The sequence below is a fragment of the Armigeres subalbatus genome, chromosome 1 (assembly GCF_024139115.2).
Source record: "Armigeres subalbatus isolate Guangzhou_Male chromosome 1, GZ_Asu_2, whole genome shotgun sequence".
NCBI classification, from domain to species: Eukaryota; Metazoa; Arthropoda; class Insecta; order Diptera; family Culicidae; genus Armigeres; species Armigeres subalbatus.
Genome location: NC_085139.1, coordinates 107,330,277 through 107,344,245, shown reverse-complemented (window position 1 = coordinate 107,344,245; position 13,969 = coordinate 107,330,277). Strand labels below are relative to the sequence as shown.

The following is a 13,969-nucleotide window of genomic DNA, read 5'->3' as shown; positions in this document are numbered from 1 at the left end:
ACAACGATCCGACGGGCACAAGAAGGCGAGGTGCGCAGCAGGCAAGGTGGATCGATCAGGTGCAAGATGACTTGCGGACCCTCCGTAGACTGCATGGTTGGCGACGTGTAGCCATGGACCGAGCCAAATGGAGAAGACTCTTATATACCGCACAGGCCACTTCGGCCTTAAATAATAAATAAATAAAATAATTTTTACGAATGTTCCAGATCTTCCGAAGAACCGTTTCTGGAACATTTGGGAGTCACACAAGACTTTCACTTTTGATTGTACCCACAATTTGCCTAAATGGATGGTAACGAAAAAATCGTGAAGCTCTGGGATGAACTTTTGGATTTGGCCATTTTACGGATGTTCCGGATTTTCCGGAGGACCGTTCCTGTGGCATTTGGAGGTCACAAAGATTTTCAATATTGATTGCATCCATAATTCGCCAGGATTGATTATTACGAAACAATCTCAAAGCTCTGTGATGAAGTTTTGAAATTGGCCACTTTAACCCTTAAAGGCGCAAGGCAATTTTTTTAGAAATCGTCGAAAGTATTTTTAGCGTAAACTACCATTAAAATTATTAACATTAAACGTATTTTCAGTTTGTTGTTTTAAAACAACATTGCGCATTTAAGGGTTAACGGATGTTCCGGATCTTCGGGAGGACCGTTTCTGAAGCATTTAAAGGTCACAGAAGATTTTCATTTTTCATTACATCCATAATTTACCAGGATAGATTATTACGAAACAATCGCGAAGCTCTGAGGCAAACTTTTGGAATTGGCCATTTTTACGGATGTTCCAAATCATCCGAAGAACCGTTTCTGGAACATTTGACGGTCACAGAAGACTTTCACTATTGATTGCACCCACTATTTGCCAGGATGGACTGCTACGAAAAAAAAAATGCGAGGCTCTGTGATGAAGTTTTGGGATTGGCCACTTTTACGGATGTTCCGGATCTTCAAGAGGGCTTTCCGACGACCGCTCAAGGGATAATATTGCCAAGAAATGACGTATAAAAGATTTTTTTTTGAGTTTTTCTGATCGTGATGAAATCTTGGGTCCAAATGGACCCCAATGCACAATATGTCACTTTTTTATGGTGCCTGTTCTAGATGTCGTTGGAAGCTGATCAGGGAATCTTAGTTTCCGAAAGTTATGAAAAAGCCAGAGTTTTTTCAGATTTTTATCTCGTTGTTTTGGGTGTGCTTAGGTCGAAATGGACCAGAATGCACTTCCTGGAGTTTCGGATGAGATTTCTTAAGGAATTAGTGTAAGAATTTGTTTGAGAAAATCGTGGAATAATTGCTGATGAAAATCATTAATAAAAATTGAAGGAGTTCCTTCTCCAATTTCGGCAAGAATTCCTCAAGCAATTTCCAAAGAAATTCATAAAAAAAATCTTCTAAAGAAATTTTGGAAGATTTTCCTGAAACAATTTCCGTATGTATTTTTTGAAGAGGTTCCAAACATATTTCCAATGGAGTTTACAAAGGAATCTCTAGAAGGATTTCCGAGAGAATTTCTATTTCGCAAGGTATTTCCAAAAATAATTTGAACTTTCCAAGGATTTCCTGAATAAATTTTTGAGGGATTTCTCCTAAAATAATTTCCGAAGGTATCCCTACAACAATTTCCGTAGGTATTCCTAAGACAATTTCAGTTGGTGTTTCCGAAGAATTTTCCAAAGGATTTCATAAGGGAATTCCAAAAGAATTTCTAAAACAAATTCATAAAAGAAATTCTAAACGAAATTTTCAAATTAAATTCTGTAAGAATTTCCGACATTCTTGAATTTCTGTAAGAATTTCTTCGAACATTCCTCCAAGAATTCTTTCTTTGTTTCTTTCTTTCATTCCTCCGAAAACTGCATCGCATAAATCCAGAAATTTCTTCGGATATTCCTCATAATATTGCTTAGAAAATTCAAAGAAGGAATTATAAGAAAATTTCGAAAGATCCTTCTTTTAGGATTTTTTTCAGTACCTACCACAACTACGGAAATTGTTTTAGGAATTTCTTTGGAATAAATTTGAAGTACTTTCTCAAGAAATTCCTTTGAGAACTTTCTCCAGGATTTCTTTCGAGGATTCTTTTAGTTATTTATTTCGCAATTCTTACAGAAATTCCTTTAGACCTTCGGAGTTTCCATTTAAAAATCCTTCGCCATTTCCTTTGCGCATTCATTCGGGAATCTCTTCAGAAAATCCTTTAAAATATATTTCAAGAATCCTTCGGGAAATTCATTAAGAAATTATCTTGGGAATTTCTTCGAGAATTCTTTAGAAATTCCTTACGAATTTTTTTCATGAAGTTCTTTAGAATTTCCGTTAGAAACTCCTCAAAAAATTCTTCCATTATTTTCCGGATGAATTTTCTCAACAAAAATTGCGGAATAATTCATTGAAATTTGTTGAGAAAGTTACAAATATCTTTCGAGATTTACGAAAGAATCCCTGGAGGAATATCAAAATGAACTAGAGGGGGATATCCATCTCATTACTCGCTTCATCTGCTATACGAATCCAACTCCATGCTCTGCTTCTTCGCCGCCACTGTAATAGATGCCAAAAAGAACAAACTCGCTGGTTTCCCCAGCAGTGTTCTATTCATGTTTTTCAAATTTTCAATTAAATGAAATCATCATGTTGGCGCCAAGAAAGGCGCCGTAATTGCAAAGTGGATTGATCCGTAGATAAAATGACGCATTCATACACCAAAACAATTGGAAAATATTTGAATCTCGTGATTGAATCGTGGTTCAAATCTGCAGAAAATAGAACGGAGCGTTATACCAGTTTTATTTTTTTGACATTTGACTGGTATAAAAAATGAATCTAGAACAGCTGCTGAGAAAATGAATGTTTCAGATTCATATTCAAACTGACAGCCCCGAACGATTTGAATCACTGCTGATTTTACCCTAAGATTATTTAATCCTGGATGTATTTTACGCCCAACTGCAAGTGACCTTCATACAACGTATTTCACATATTTCTATAAACTCCAGTCAATCCACTTTTTCCTTTCCTTTTCATTGAACAAAACTCAACCACCCTCAGAAATACAAAATAGCAACAATTCGTAATTCGTATCAGACAACAACACTGGTTGAGTTAATCGCTGCTTTTTGTCATACTAGCTGCTTCGACTATGCAGAAAGGCAAAAAGCAAAAAAAAAGCAGTGTGCCAGATTTTCAAGGTTTCCAGTGCGGAAAGCACCACCGCCCGCCCGCCACCAGTTCCACCGGTAAATAATTTTGTTTACTTGCATTCAGCAATTTCCCTATCCGCCCACCACCTTCCGAAACCGCACCGAAACGAAAGTGACTGCCATGGGACCTGACGTCAGAACCGTCATGTCGCACATTGGCGCTGGTCAATTGCATCGTAAATGTGGCGTGGAACCGTTATTATTAGGCACACGGCGAACCGTTTTTGGTCAGGTCCGCAGCAGTGTGTGGCGGTGGTGGTGAGCAAACACTTGACGAACCGAAAAATTTGCATTCGTACATCAAAGCATCGAACCCATTGTGATAGCCTCATTTACTTCGGTTAGTCAAATCATGTACCAATGCAATCGCAAGGCGATATGTTGGTCAGCGTCGGGTTGTGCTGTTCAAGTCGAGTCTTGGGTTGGTTCAATTACCGCCAGGTTGGTTTACTTGCTGGAGCGTTGGAGAGCTGTTGAGTGGTGAAGTAATCGATCCGTACCCCATACGCGCAGACAGTCAATGGTTGGGTGAAATAATCACATTGTAAAGTTGAGGAGTGCATAATAATTGTGGCTGATAGAACCAGACGGACAGGTTCATCGAGATGGGGCAATTCTTGGGCTGTCGGACGTTAACACCGCGTAAACGGCGTCCTTGAACAAGATTATAATCCGCTACCAGGCTTTTACAGCTAACAGAATATGATAATCATAAATCTTCTTGCATATAAAAGATGTATCGTTCGACTTAAGAAGCTTACGGAATGAATAAAACTCAAGCCACTTTATCCATATTCTGGTCCTCTCAATTTTATGTTTCGTTGGAGCCGGAATGGAATCAGTAGAATTCTTCATCATAGCACATTAAATATTTGTAGATAAAAGGAAATTAAGTAATTTAAATTAATTAAATAAATTAAGGAAACGCTGTAGAGGAGAAAAATTAGAAGAATGAAGCAGTGCGATGGCCCAGTACTCCGCTGGCCAATGGAATTCAAAATAATTTTAAAAATTACAAGCTGATTTTTTTGAAAATGGTTTATTACACGAGAATATAAATTCAATAAACATCTAAAATAGTAGGGGGAGATCTCCCAGCGCCGGACACCTCCCAGTAGCGGACATTTCTCAAAACGACACTAGCAGAGGTCCCTCCACCATCTTATGTAGCACAAAAGAAAGCTTTTGAAAAGTGCTTTAACTGCATAAAATATCAGTTTCTCATGCTGTAAACATTGTACACAATTTGAAATTGAACAAAAAATGCCAAGAATTTTCAAAACAACAATCAATCGAATGTATTCTGATTGTGTGGTGATGGTCAAAATTAGCCATATATTAAATAACTATCATGATTTGTTAGGTATAAAATGTAACTGTGGTGCAATATCAATTTTTGTACCCGGTATATGTCCCCTGGGTCCGGACAGTAAGGTTTTCATGTGATCAAATAGCCATACTTCAATTCAATTGTTTCTTCTTGCTAAGGTATCAGGAAGCCACAGAAATAAGCCGAAACAAAATTTGCAAATGACATTGAAAAATGTGGGAATTTGGAGTAGGATGTAAGAAATTTAGCTGGAGAGTCAAAGAAGCTCTACTAACACATTTTCTTATCTACAACTTGAAGCAAATAAAAAAATACTATTCTAAATGATGTCTTTACTCATGCAACAGGAACTTGATCATATTTGAACATGATGTAATAGTGCCCGGTACTTGGGGACACTTTTCTGAGCAGTAAAGTTTTTCACCAAAATTCATCATCAAAATACATTGTCGAAAAACGTGTTCAAATGATCAAATGTAGTTCAATCAAAGTTAATTGCCTATTTCCGGGGATTAAACCACCCGGCTTGGACGTTAATTTACAATGTTATGAAAACTCACATGTGAATATGTACGTAATGTAACCACTTTCCCTTCGATGGGACTCGAACCCATGACCCTACAGTACGCTAGACTGGTGCTTTAACCATGCGGTCGGGTCTGAGCTTGACGACCGACTGGCAAATAGCTTACACAACCTCACTTGATTAGTACAGTTGCTGATGAAGAATATGTATAGCCGCCAGACATTCTAAATACTCACGCTCCTCTAATGTGGACGTGTACAATACACATGTGGAAGTATTGGCTTGATAAATAGATTGCGAGTGATTTGACTATGCGTCCAATTTGGGAATCTCGAGCTCGTTCAGTAGCCTCTAGGTTGCGAAGGCCGACGGAGGTCCTTCGTAGCTTAGTTGGTTAAAGCACCAGTCTAGCGTACTGTAGGGTCATGGGTTCGAGTCCCATCGAAGGGAAAGTGGTTACCTTCAATACATTTTCCAAATCAATATCTTCCACATAACGTACATATTCACATATGAGTTTTCATGATCAAATGTAGTTAGTATGAATCATCAATGATCATATTTTGTGTATATGGTATTCAAGTAAACATAATACGGATAATTAGAGTGATTTTCGTGGTGGTGGGGTCGCCATTGTCATTAATAGACGTATCAAACATAAATTATATTCTTCGTTTGAAACCAAAGTTTTCGAAACCTTGGGAGTTTCAGTTGAAACAAATTTTGTACAATTCTCTTTCATTGCAGCCTACTTGCCTTTTCAATGCAATGGACAGCAAAAGAATTTGTTGAAAGCTGATCTTCAAATTCTGACTCGCAACAAATCAAAATTCTTCGTAATTGGTGACTTCAATGCCAAACACCATTCATGGAATAATGCTCAAAGCAATTCCAACGGCAAAATTTTATTTGAAGATTGTTCTGCGGGATATTATTACTATTCAACTTGTTTTTCATCCACTCGAAATCCTTCTACAATTGATTTGGTTTTAACGGATTCAAGTCAGCTGTGTGGCCAATTGGTAACTCATGCTAACTTTGACTCTGATCACCTTCCTGTGACATTTGAAATCTCACAAGAAGCCATTTATAATCCAATCAGCTCTACTTTCAATTACCACAGAGCTGATTGGGATTTATATAAAACGTATTAGGATAGGAATTTTGATGTTGATATTCCTCTCGATACCAAAAGTGATATTGACAATGCTCTCGTATCTTTGACAAATTTAATTGTCGAAGCCAGAGGCATTGCAATTCCTAAATGTTAAATTAAATCCAACTCCATTATTATTGACGACGATCTTCAGCTACTGATTCGTCTTAAAAAGGTGAGGCGAAGGCAATACCAAGCAAATCGCGATCCCGCGTTGAAAGTTATTTGGCGAGATTTGCAAAATGAAATTAAAAACCCAAATTTATCCACCGTTGGTGATGATGCCTTTCTCGATTCAATATGTTGAATTCGAATTAATGTTGTAAATGCGGTAAAAAGATTTGGTGCAATTCTAGTACGTTGCTTAAAAATTACTTACCGTGGGCTACCGGGGGTTGCGCCACGGCTAAAATGATTAATGATTCAATGTACATTTGTGTTTTTGTTGATTAAGAAATAAAAATATAATCCAAACTGCTTGATTTATTGAAAAACAAAAACAATAGTGTCCAACTAGGAAATTTGCTCCGTCGAATGAAACCAGTTGCACTCAAATCTGTCAAGCCCTTCTATATGAAACGCGTTTAACAAAAAAAATATTTATGGGCTACACACATACACACTTTTGGAGTGAAATTATAGCCTTCTGGTACAACTTTGTTGTACGAGAAAGGCAAAAACGTTTCGCTATTCTGAGAAATACCAATTTTGAGAATAATGTCTCGAAGTTGAATCCCAGTTCGAAACTCTTTTGGAAATTAACAAGAGGAAAATAAAGCGCTTAAAGAGGAAAATAAATTTTTAATAACAAATGGCGAAAAGGCTCAAAAACTTGCTCAGCAGTTCGAGAGTGCCCATAATTTTAGTCTAGGTCTCACTAGTCCAATTGAGGATCAGGTTACACGGAGCTTCGAAGACATTCTCAATCAAGAGAATGTTTTTGACTTTTCGTTGGAAACTAATTTGGATGAAGTGAGATCTATTACTAGAAAATTTAAAAATATGAAAGCCCCGGGTGATGATGGTATTTTCTACATAGTTATCAAAAAACTTCCTGAGAGCTCTTTATCCTTTTTGGTTAATTTATTTAACAAATTTTTCAATTGGCATATTTCCCATATAAATGGAAAAACGTCAAAGTTGTTCCTATTTTGAAGCCGGACAAAAATCCAGCTGAGGCTTCTAGTTATCGCCCAATCAGTTTGCTTTCTTCAATAAGCAAACTGTTTGAAAAGATTATTTTAAATAGAATGATGGTTCATATTAATGACAATTCTATCTTTGCTGATGTGAAATTTGGTTTTCGCCATGGGCATTCAACCACCCATCAGTTATTAAGAGTTACGAACTTAATTCGGCTTAACAAATCTGAAGGATATTCAACTGGAGTTGCTCTTCTTGATATAGAGAAAGCATTCGACAGTGTTTGGCATGAAGGTTTGATTGTAAAATTGATGAATTTTAATTTTCCTCTGTACATCATTAAACTGATCCAAAATTATTTATCAAATCGCTCACTTCAGGTAAACTATCAGAATTCTAAATCTGATCAATTACCTGTAAAAGCTGGTGTTCCCCAAGGCAGCATACTTAGGCCCATATTGTATAACATTTTTAACTTAATGACTTAATTGATTTACCACCAGGGTGTCAAAAACCAGATGCAGATGACACGGGCCTCTCAGGCGACGCCTTCGTGTCATTTGTAGTAGATTGCAAAAAAGTTTGAATATTTTTTCCACTTACTTGCAAAAATGGAAAATTTCCCCGAATGCTTCCAAAACTCAGCTTATAATTTTCCCACATAAGCCGAGAGCTTCTTATTTGAAACCTTCTAGCAGACATATTGTCACTATGAATGGGATTCCAATTAATTGGTCTAGCGAAGCCAAATATTTAGGACTTCTGCTGGACCAAAAATTAACTTTAAAAAATCACATTGAAGGCTTTCAAGCCAAATGTTTGTCTTAAGAACAAACTTTTGATTTACAAACAAATGTTTAGACCAGCCATGTTGTATGCTGTGCCAATATGGACTAGTTGCTGCAATAAAAGAAAGAATGAACTTCAGAGGATTCTAAATAAAATTTTGAAAATGATTCTGAAGTTGCCTCCGTGGTATAGTACCAATGAACTTCATAGAATTTCTAATACTGAGACATTGCAACAAATGTCCAACAAAATAATTTCCAATTTTAGACAAAAATCGTTGCAATCTTCTATTGCAACGATAAGCTCATTGTACCCTTAGTATAAATTAGGTTAGGTTTAGTTTAAGTTGAAAACATTGTAATTCCTACATGGTTCAATTAAACCAGAGGAAAAATCCTAACTGCCAGAGGCAATTGAAATGTATTAATAATAACTAAAAAGTAACATAACAAATAAGGATGATAGTGTTAAGAAAACACGGAACACCTAGTCTAAGAGATGAATGCATGTAATAGATAATTAGCAAATTAAATTAGTTAAAAAAAAAAAAAAACCAACTTAATTCACCGAGTGATGATACTGCCTTTCTCGCATTTAGCCAAGACACCAACCTTATATGGCGCTTATATAGTTCGATTCCATTTTCCTAATAACTTTTAAACGCAATGGTCGATCGTTATCAAATTCAATAGTGATCAACAAGGCTTTGTCCCCTGTCGAATGCAACTTGTTGCGAGAAAATCGGTTAAGAATTACTATATGAAAAATTGGCTAATGTTTTTCGGTTTTCGTGTGCACACACACATACACATACACACGGACAGACAGACATTTGTTCAGTTCGACGAGCTGAGTCGATTGTTATATAACATCATGGGTCTCCGAGACTTCTATAAAAAGTTCGATTTTGGAGTGAAATGATAGCCTTTCGGTACAACTTTGTTGAACGAGAAAGGCAAAAATAAAAATAAAAAGAGATTTTCGTGAAATGGCTAACGTGTCCTGCACTGGGGGATCTCTTCCTACCTTTTCCGTGATCAACTCGAGAAAAAAAAATTATCAATAATAATCAGATAAAAATATTATCTACAATCAAAAGTCTAACCTCGTGCTCCAAATCATTTTCAAATACATATCATTTTGATATTTTTAAAATTATTTGGAGAAATTGCATCCCATATCTAACTGTGGATTTTTGCCTTTCGCGTATACTAAGTACACTCAACCCTCTTTTTACGGCAGTTACGCGCGAACTAACTCGTTTGCGATTTTAAAATAATGCATCACGTCTGAGTTTTTCATGCTCATTTCCCAAAAAATCATTTCGCTCTAAAAAGTGTTTATAATCAATTTGGGGGCATTTTATTGTTTACATACGCAAGAGTATCCATTGTCCTATATGTTAAACGTTAATTTACTGTTATTTTCCGAAGGAGAACAAAAGAAAACCTACGATGATTCAAATGAATGATTCAACTCATCCATGATTTTTTAGGTGCTGAGTTGGATGCGTTTCAACACACGAGTGATGTGAATCGTTTATAAGTTTTGAGATTTTGAGTCTTTCCCAACACTGCGGCCTGGAGTACAGGTCTTGAGGTCTCCCGCGTAACCCAAGGGTTGTTTATTTATATATTTATTTATTTATTTATTCATTTCGGCTTCGACCTATCCTGTTTCATCCCTAATATGTACTCCGAGTATTTGTCTTCCACTTGCGATCTCCAAATTGCTCTGGAGTTTGAATCAAATGGTCTACCGAATCAACCATGTATTTCCTGATGTTCTCAGCCGCGGTAACAACCCAATCACGTCCTCCAAGTATTTGTCTTTCACTTGCGTCTCAAATTCAGGCATATGAGATATTGTAAGATCTCCAAATTGTTCTGGAGTTTCAATCAAATGGTCTGCCGACAAGGCTTCCATGATGTCCCAAGCCGCAACCCAATTACGTCCTCCGAGTATTTGTTTTCACTCGCATCTCAAATCCAAGCATATGAGATGTTGTAAGATCTCCAAATTGTCCTGGAATTTGAATCAAATGGTTTACGAATAAACAATGGCTTCCACGATGTTCCAGCCGTGGTAACAACCCAATTATGTCCTCCGAGTATTTGTTTTTCGCTTGAGTCTCAAATGTAGGCATATGAGATGTTCTAAGATCTCAAAATTGTCCTAGAGTTTGAATCAAATGGTCTACCGAATCAACCAAGACTTCAAAGATGTCAACGGCCGCGGTATCAACCCAATTATGTTCTCCAAATATCTGCCTTTCACTTGCGTCTCTAATCTGGGCATATGATATGTTGTAAGATCTCCAAATTTTTCTGGAGTTTGAGTCAAATGGTCTGCCGAATCAACCGAGGCTTTCATGATGTCCCCGGCCACGGTATCACCCCATTAATTTTCTCCGAGTATTTTTCTATCACTTGCGTCTCGAATCCAGACATATGAGATGTAGTAAGATCTCCAAGTTGTCCTGCAGTTTAAATCAAATGATCTGCCGAATCAACCAAGGCCTTCATGATGTCCCCAGTCGCGGTAACAACCCGAGCAGCACAAGTCAGACAAAAATGGTTGTAGCAATTTGATTGTGACTGAATCCGGTCACATATGAATTAGGCCATGCCCTTTTTGATCCATAGAACCAAAGTGAATACGGCTTCAACTATTGTTCCATTGCAAATCATCTATGAATATCTTCCAACCCTGAAATATAAGCCGTACGGTCAACACGTGTAACCAAAAGGCTGATATCTCTTTAAAAAAAACTTGCTCATACCCGTTTTGATCCATAGGACTGAATTGGATACCTCTTCAACTATTGTTCCATTCCAAGTAATTTAAGAAAGTCGTGGAGTACAGGTCTTAAGGTCACTCCTGACGGAATCCAAGTTCCAAAGTGCTCGCGTTTTCGGGGGCACATCACTCGATTCAGAGGCGGCGCACAATTGTCATTTTTTGCTGATTTAGCTTTGCTGCGTCGCAGCATTCGTGAAATAATAAAAATGACAGTTGTGTATTGCTTCCGTATCGAGTGGTGTGCCCCCGAAAACGCGAGCACTTTTAATCTTGGATTCCGTCAGGAGTAACCTTAAGGTCTACAGGATTATTATTTTTAATTGGTTCATCCCCTTTTGACCCATAGGTTCATTTTAGATACGCATTCAACAATTATTCCATTCCAGGTCATCGAAGAATTCTCTGGAGTGTAGGCTTCAATATCTACACGCATAACCAAAGAGTTGTTATCTTTTTTCAAAAATGGTCCATGCTCTTTATGATCCATAGAGCCAAAGCGGGGGCCCTCCTTAGCCATGCGGTAAGACGCGCGGCTTCAAAGCAAGACCATGCTGAGGGTGGCTGGGTTCGGTGCCGGTCTAGAAAATTTTCGGATTGGAAATTGTCTTGACTTCCCTGGCCATAAATGTAACATCGTGTTACCCTTATGATATACGAATGCAAAAATGGTAACTTGGCTTAAAAACCTCGCAGTTAATAACTGTGGAAGTGCTTAATGAACACTAAGTTGTGAGGCGACTCTGTCCCAGCGTGGGATGTAATGCCAATAAGAAGAAGAAGAAGAAGAAGAAGAAGAAGAAGAAGAAGAAGAAGAGCCAAATTGTAAACATCAGAACCAAATTGGAAACATCCCCAAAAATGGTTGAATCCCATGTGATCCAAGAATTCAGTGGATCATATAGCTTAAGGTTTACATCCGCAGCCTTGGTTGATTCGGTAGACCATTTGATTCAATCTCTAGAACATCTTACAACATCTTACATGCCAGAATTTGATACGCAATTCGCAAGCAATCCAAACTCCAGGACAACTCTGAGATCTTACAACACCTCATATGTCTTGATTTGAGCCGCAAGTGAAAGACAAATACTCAGAAGACAAAATTGGGTTGACACCGCGACTGGGAACATCGTGAAAGCCTTGGTTGATTCGGTAGACCATTTGATTCAAACTCCAGGACAATTTGGAGATCTTACAACATCTCATATACCTGAACTTGAGACGCAGATGAAAGACAAATACTCGGAGGGCATAATTTTGATGATACCGCGGCTGAGGACATCATGGAAGCCTTGGTTGATTCATTAGATCATTTGATTCAAACTCCAGGACAGTTTGGAGATCTTACAACATCTCATATGCCTGGATTTGAGACGTAAGTGAAAGACAAATAATCGGAAGACATAATTGGGTTGATATCGCGGCTGGGTGCACCATGGAAGGCTTGGTTGATTCATTATACCATTTGTTTCATACTCCAGGACAATTTGGAGATCTTACAACACCTCATATGTCTTGTTTCGAGACGCAAGTGAAAGACAAATACTCAGAGAACATAAATGAGTTTATACCACGGCTTGGGACATCATGAAGGCTTTAGTTGATTCGATAGACCATTTGATTTAAACTGCAGGATAATTTTTAGATCCTACAGCATTTCATATGTCTGTATTTGAGACGTAAGTGAAAGACTGATACTCAGAAGACAAAATTGAGTGCGGCTGTGGACAACGTGGAAAGCTTGGTTGATTCGGTAGACCATTTGATTCCAACTCCAGGACAATTTGGAGATCTTATAACATCTCATATGCCTGGATTTGGAGAGATCTTAGAATACCTCATGTAAGACGCAAGCGAATGTATTTTCAAGTATCCAACGATCAATTAATTAAATAAAATACTAGAAATTTAAGAAACATTTTTTTTACGTCGCATTCGGTTTACGTTCTCCTAAAAGTGACGTAAAAAGAGGGTTGAGTGTTTACGTGAAGTCCATAGGATCACTCCAAAACTGAACTCTTGATAGAAGGCTTGGAGACCCATAGTCTTATATGTATACCAATCGATTCAGCTTGACCAATTGATGTGATGTATGTATGTATGTGTGTGTGTACAAAAAAATGTGAGACACACTTTTTTGTACTTAGCTTATAATACACGAGATAGGCACCACCGCCGCAAGGTGGATTATTCTGGTTTTTTTTTCGTGATTCTACTTTTTCTTTTTATAACCTTTTTCTTAGCGTTTTCTGCATTTCCCTCCTATGAAAAAACCCATTGCTATCTGTCAGATTTTGAGTGAAACAGGGCTGCCATCCCATCCTCTCTGTTCCTCTACTGTAGAACCCACAAATGTGCTTCGACTTCGCGAAGTATACGTAAAAGCTATATGATCACTCCTAAACCAAACTTTTGATAGAAAACTCGGAGACCCATAGTGTTATATATCAATCGACCGAATTACTTGCAACAAGTTCCATTCGACGGGGAATCTAGTTCCATTGTTTGCTGTTGAAAATTGGCCAGATTAAACTAAGCATATGCGGTATTTCGAAAAATTTCGTTTCAGGTGGTTCGAAACGAAATTCCGCGGAATTTCGCGGAATTTGAGCATGGCGAAATCTGATTTTTTGATTTCGTTTCGTTTCGCAAAATTACAAAAATTTCGCTCGAAAAAACTGGCTTTTAACGAAATTTAACGGAATTCCGCGGAATTTCGAAACAAATTTAAACTTAAACCATACTGCTTCGTGCGGTCGTGTATTATCAAAAATTTTGGCTGCGCCGCTGAACAAAATCATAAAGTTGTTTTTAAAACTTAATATTATACATTTTTTTCTAGTAACGCATACTACACAATCCCATTCTGTGTCAACAAATACGTTTTTGTTTTTCTATAAAAAAAAACAAAAGTGATCCGACTTAACATTCATGACGTCAGGTACAGAGTATACATATATGAAGAGCACACATATATGAATCAGATCAGTATAACTTTTTCGAAAAGGCAAAGCC

At 37.5% G+C, this 13,969-nt stretch overlaps 1 protein-coding gene across 1 annotated transcript in view; it reads left to right on the top strand.

The window, feature by feature from the left end:
* LOC134204484 (torso-like protein) overlaps positions 1-13,969 on the top strand; it is a 169,604-nt gene that overhangs the window by 50,067 nt on the left and 105,568 nt on the right. The window lies entirely within an intron of this gene.